Here is a 6,000-nt window from a genome sequence, read left to right as displayed (position 1 = left end):
CTCCCCCGTCGCCCCTCCTCCCTCTGCGTCGCCGTCACCTCCTCCTCCTCGCTGGACTCGGTACCGGCCTCCTCCTCCGTCCTCCCTCCACTCGCCGCTGGCAGGCCCCTCCTCGCTCTGCCTTCCTCCTCCGGTCTGTCCCCTCTCCACTCGCCGTCGGGCGGCCCCTCCTTGCTCCGCCTTCCTCCTCCGTCCTACTCTCTTCTTCCTCCTCGAGTCTCCCCTCCTTCTCCCTCCTCCCTGCTACATTTTGATTTAGTAGGCTAGTTCATATGCAACATTTTGATTTAGTTGATATGATTTAGTTGATTTAGTAGGCTAGTTGATTTAGAACATTTTGATTTAGTTGATTTAGTAGGCTAGTTGATTTAGTATGCACCATTTTATTGTTATTTTTTCTGTACATGGATAGGTAGATGCTTTTGTTTTTTTGTAATAAGTTATTTTTTGGCAAAATGTAGGTGCCAATTTAGTTAAATTTGCCACTTGTTTTTTAATCAATTATCTTAGGCAATAGGGGCAAATTAGATGAAATGTCTTGGTAGGTGGTACCCTGATTTGGTAGATATTTGTGAAAAGTTTTTTCGGTAATAGGTGCCACCGAAATGCTTTGGTAGGTGGTACCTTGTCATATAATATGTTACTAGATCTTAGGATTACAATTGTCCATCAAATTGCTTCTCGCGGAAGAACAAAAAATATCACATGCTACTGTTTTTCTTTCCTGTGAAGTGGATCGTTAATCCTTTGCTCATATTGCTTTAGGAAAATGGCGCCACCACCACCACCACTATGTCGACTGTGCAAGTCAAGGTGCGCCAGCAGCCTTGCAACTGGCAAGCTGTTCGGCATCTACTTCCAGACGAGTTTTCATCATGCGGCGGTAAGAAATTAGATGAAATGTAACAACTATTTTACTTTTAGTGTTGGCATTACTGCATTGTGTCATTTTGCTTTTTTACACAAATCGTCCCATGCAATGTGAGGTTGAAATTCAACAAGCTGACAGGAGACACTGTGACATTTGAGGCTCCTGGAAGGCCGTACACTATGGAGGTCGAGAAAGGACGCAATATGTCGCAGATTGGAGGAGATGGATGGGCCCGTTTCCTCGCCCGCATGCGTCTTACTGGTGGTGAGTTGATCAGCTTCTCCTTCAGAGCAGAAAGACTCAAGCTGGCTGTCATTTATCTCAACCAGGTGGAAGATGATGAAGCTGACGAAGATGATGAAGATGACGAAGATGATGAAGATAATGAGGACCCATTCGATGAAGATGATGAGAACCCACTTCATGAAGCCATCGTAGCTCAAAGAATGAGGCTGAGCGAGGAGGAGGTGTGCAACATATGGGACATAATTCCGCCACGTGATGACTTTGTCGGGGTGCCATTCCTGACCCGCCTGACAAGTACCATGGTCGATCGGCATGAAATGGTATGTTATACTGACTGTAGTAATTTGATGATATATATATATGCTTTATTGTTATACTTACAAATGCAAATTATCCGATGATATGCTTAGTGTAGAGTCCAATGATATGCTTTATGGAATCTAGTTGATGATATGCTTTAGTGTAGAGTCTGATCACATGCTTATTAGTAGAATTCATGATTAATTAGTACAAATGTGTAGTACTGTGTCTTTTGATAGTGTAGAAATCTAGACTTAATAGAAATATATTTGCAAGAGTATGTGCGAGGCTATTTATTAATTAACATGTTTTCCTTATTCAGAAATTGCCAAAGAACCTATCTGTGAGTTGTGGTATCAAGCCTGATGAAGAAGGCTCAGCTGGACTACGCCTTACCGCAAGGGGCTCCATCACCACCTTTACTTACCACATGGACACAGATGGTCGCACACACTTAAACTCGGTTGGGTGGAAGAGATTCCTCGTTGGCAAGACTCTTCGTGTTGGACAGGCCATCCTAATTACTATCAGGAACACCCACCGCCCATGCTTGAGGATGATGATCGTCGTCGATATCATCTAGAAATACATATGATGATGTCGTTGATATCATGTAGAACTACATATGATGATCGTCGTCGATATCATCTAGAGCTACATATGATGATCGTCATTGATATCACCTAGTACTGCTTGAGGATGCATGTTCAGTATATATGAAATTGTTATCTAGTGCTCCCTCGGTTCCAAATTACTCGTCGTGGGTTTAGTTCAAATTTTGAACTAAAACCACGACGAGTAATTTGGAACCGAGGGAGTACTACCTAGTACCTATAATGCTTTATGAAATTGATATCTAGTAGTACCTAGTATCTGGAAATTGTAGTTTATTGAAGCTGAAACGGGGTGGAAATGATGAAAGATATAGCAGTAGCGCGGGGCTAGGAAATCGCTACAGCTAATTAATAGTAGCGCGTTCCGGAAAAGCGCTGCTGATATAGTCAATAGTAGTAGCGCGGGTACGGACCGCGCTACTACTAACAGTTAGCTGTAGTGCCTTATTGGTAGTGCAGCTGCCCGCGCTGCTGATAGCCTCAAAAGCCACGCTACTACTAGGGTTTTCCCTAGTAGTGCTATGATGTCTCTTACTGATTTACTGCTATCATTTTGGGGTTATGCTTTAGAGACGGCTGCATTCACGTTAAATAGGGCACCATCTAAATCCGTTGAAACGACTCCTTATGAACTGTGGTTTGGTAAGAAACCAAATTGTCGTTTCTTAAAGTTTGGGGATGCGATGCTTATATGAAAAAGCTTCAACTGATAAGCTCGAACCCAAATCAGAGAAATGTGTCTTCATAGGATACACAAAAGAGACAGTTGGGTACACCTTCTATCACAGATCCGAAGGCAAGACTTTTGTTGCTAAGAATGGATCCTTTCTAGAGAAGGAGTTTCTATCGAAAGAAGTGAGTGGGAGGAAAGTAGAACTTTATGAGGTAAATGTACCTGCTCCCTTATTGGAAAGTAGTTCAACACAGAAACCGGTTCCTGTGACATCTACACCAATTAGTGAGGAAGCTAATGATGATGATCATGAAACTCCAGATCAAGTTACTACCGAACCTCGTAGGTCAACCAGAGAAAGATCCGTGCCAGAGTGGTACGATAATCCTATTCTGGAAGTCATGTTACTAGATCATGACGAACCTACGAACTATGAGGAAGCAATGATGAGCCCATATTCTGCAAAATAGCTTGAGGCCATGAAATCCGAGATGGGATCCATGTATGAGAACAAAGTATGGACTTTGGTTTACTTGCCCAACGATCGGCAAGCCATCGAGAATAAATGGATCTTCAAGAAGAAGACAAACGCTGACGGTAATGTTACTGTCTACAAAGCTCGACTTGTTGTGAAAGGTTTTCGACAAGTTCAAGGAGTTGACTACGATGAGACCTTCTCACCCGCAGCGATGCTTAAGTCCGTCCGAATCATATTAGCTACCGCATTTTATGATTATGAATTTTGGCAAATGGATGTAAAGACTGCATTCCTGGATGGATTTCTGGAAGAAGAGTTGTATATGATGCAACCTGAAGGTTTTATCGATCCAAAGGGTGCTAATAAAGTGTGCAAGCTCCAGCGATCCATTTATGGACTGGTGTAAGCCTCTCGGAGTTGGAATAAACGTATTGATAGTGTGATCAAAGCATATGGTTTTATACAGACTTTTGGAGAAGCCTGTATTTACAAGAAAGTGAGTGGGAGCTCTGTAGCATTTCTAATCTTATATGTGGATGACATATTGTTGATTGGAAATGATATAGAATTTCTGGATAGCATAAAAGGATACTTGAATAAGAGTTTTTTCAATGAAAGACCTCGGTGAAGCTGCTTACATATTGGGCATCAAGATCTATAGAGATAGATCAAGACGCTTAATTGGACTTTCACAAAGCACATACCTTGACAAAGTTTTGAAGAAGTTCAAAATGGATCAGGCAAAGAAAGGGTTCTTGCCTGTGTTACAAGGTGTGAAGTTGAGTAAGACTCAATGCCCGACCACTGCAGAAGATAGAGAGAAAATGAAAGATGTTCCCTATGCTTTAGCCATAGGCTCTATCATGTATGCAATGTTGTGTACCAGACCTGATGTGTGCCTTGCTATTAGTTTAGCAGGGAGGTACCAAAGTAATCCAGGAGTGGGTCACTGGACAGCGGTCAAGAACATCTTGAAATACCTGAAAAGGACTAAGGATATGTTTCTCGTTTATGGAGGTGACAAAGAGCTCATCATAAATGGTTACGTTGATGCAAGCTTTGACACTGATCCGGAAGATTCTAAATCGCAAACCAGATACGTATTTACACTACTAGGGAAAAGCTTATACATAGATGCTTACTAGCAGCGCAAGTTTATATCCCTCGCTACTGCTACTTACTAGTAGCGCGGGTTTTTAACCCTCGCTACTACTAAGTTGATAGCAGTAGCGCTGGTTTCTAACCCTCGCTACTACTAAGCGGTCTCTACCGTGCCCCACGGGACATGCCATAGTAGTAGCGCGGGGTTTTAACCCTCGCTACTACTAAGTTGATAGCAGTAGCGCTGGTTTTTACCCCTCGCTACTACTAAGCGGTCTCTACCGTGCCCCTGGGCCATGCCATAGTAGTAGCGAGGGTTATAAACCCACGCTACTACTAAGTTTTTACCCCTCGCTACTACTAAGAGGTCTCAACTGTGCCCCTCCGGGACATGCCATAGTAGTAGCGAGGGGTAAAAAGGTCCCATTTTGAAACTCTACCCCCCCTGTGGTTCGCCTTTTTGGTTTTGTAAAAAGCAAAAAAAAATGATAAAAACTTCAAAAATTAAAATCCTTAGAGATGTAGTTATGTTACTACATCTACTAGTTAGGAAAATTTAAAAACTTAAATTTGGACATGTTTTGCAAAAAGTGTAGGGAAAATGTAAAACGGCTACGACTTTCGCATACGATGTTAGAAAAAAATGTATAATATATCAAAACGTTTCAAAAATTAAAATCCTTAGAGATATAGTTATGTTACTACATCTACTAGTTAGGAAAATTTAAAAACTTAAATTTGGACATGTTTTGCAAAAAGTATAGGGAAAATGTAAAACGGCTATAACTTTTGCATATGATGTCAGAAAAAAACGTATAATATATCAAAATGTTCAGCACGAAAATCCGCATCTGATGGAGACCGCCTATGGCCTGTTTGCAAATTTTTAGAATCCTCAAATTCTAAAAGGAAAAAAAGTTATGCTCAAATTTCAATTTTTTTATTTTGGTCAAATCTGGTCAAACTGTGGTCAAACTACTTATTCAAGAACTATTAGTGTTACTAAATAATTATTTCAGTTTTTTGGAATTTTGGTCAAATCTGGTCAAACTGTGGTCAAGCTTTGGTCAAAATATGGTCAAACTACTTATTCAAGAAATATTAGTGTTATTATTGTTTTTTAGAACAATAGTTTTAAACTCAAACAATGAAATGTGTGACTTCATGCTCAAGCTAAACTCCCGAGAGTTAACAGGATTGACATCTTACTATTGTCAGGAAAACAACAAGTGCGGACTTGGAATCGAGGGAGAATAGAACCCGGAAGTTAAGCATGCTCAGGCTGGAGTAGTGAGAGGATGGGTGACCGTCCGGGAAGTTAGATGATTTGAAATGATGAGGGGTGATTAGAGATTAAATTGAGCAACGATGAGGATGATTAGAGATTAGAGGTTAAAATAATTTAGAAATTTGAAAATTCGGGCAAAAAATTCGAAAAAAAAATTCATTTTTTTTCAAAGCACGGGTTAGTAGTAGCGCGGGTTTTTACCCATGCTACTACTAACGGACGTAGTAGTAGCGCGTGTGGCACCCGCGCTACTGCTATACGTTAGTTGTAGCGCCTTATTAGTAGCGTCGGCCCCCGCGCTACTAATAGGCCCAAAACCCATGCTGCTGCTAGGCTTTTCCCTAGTAGTGTTATATTGAACGGTGGAGCTGTCAGTTGGAGCAGTTATAAACAAAGCATCGTAGCGGGATCTACGTGTGAAGCGGAATA

This window comes from Triticum dicoccoides, chromosome 2A (genome assembly GCF_002162155.2).
Source record: "Triticum dicoccoides isolate Atlit2015 ecotype Zavitan chromosome 2A, WEW_v2.0, whole genome shotgun sequence".
Taxonomy (NCBI): domain Eukaryota; kingdom Viridiplantae; phylum Streptophyta; class Magnoliopsida; order Poales; family Poaceae; genus Triticum; species Triticum dicoccoides.
This window is presented reverse-complemented; position numbering follows the sequence as displayed.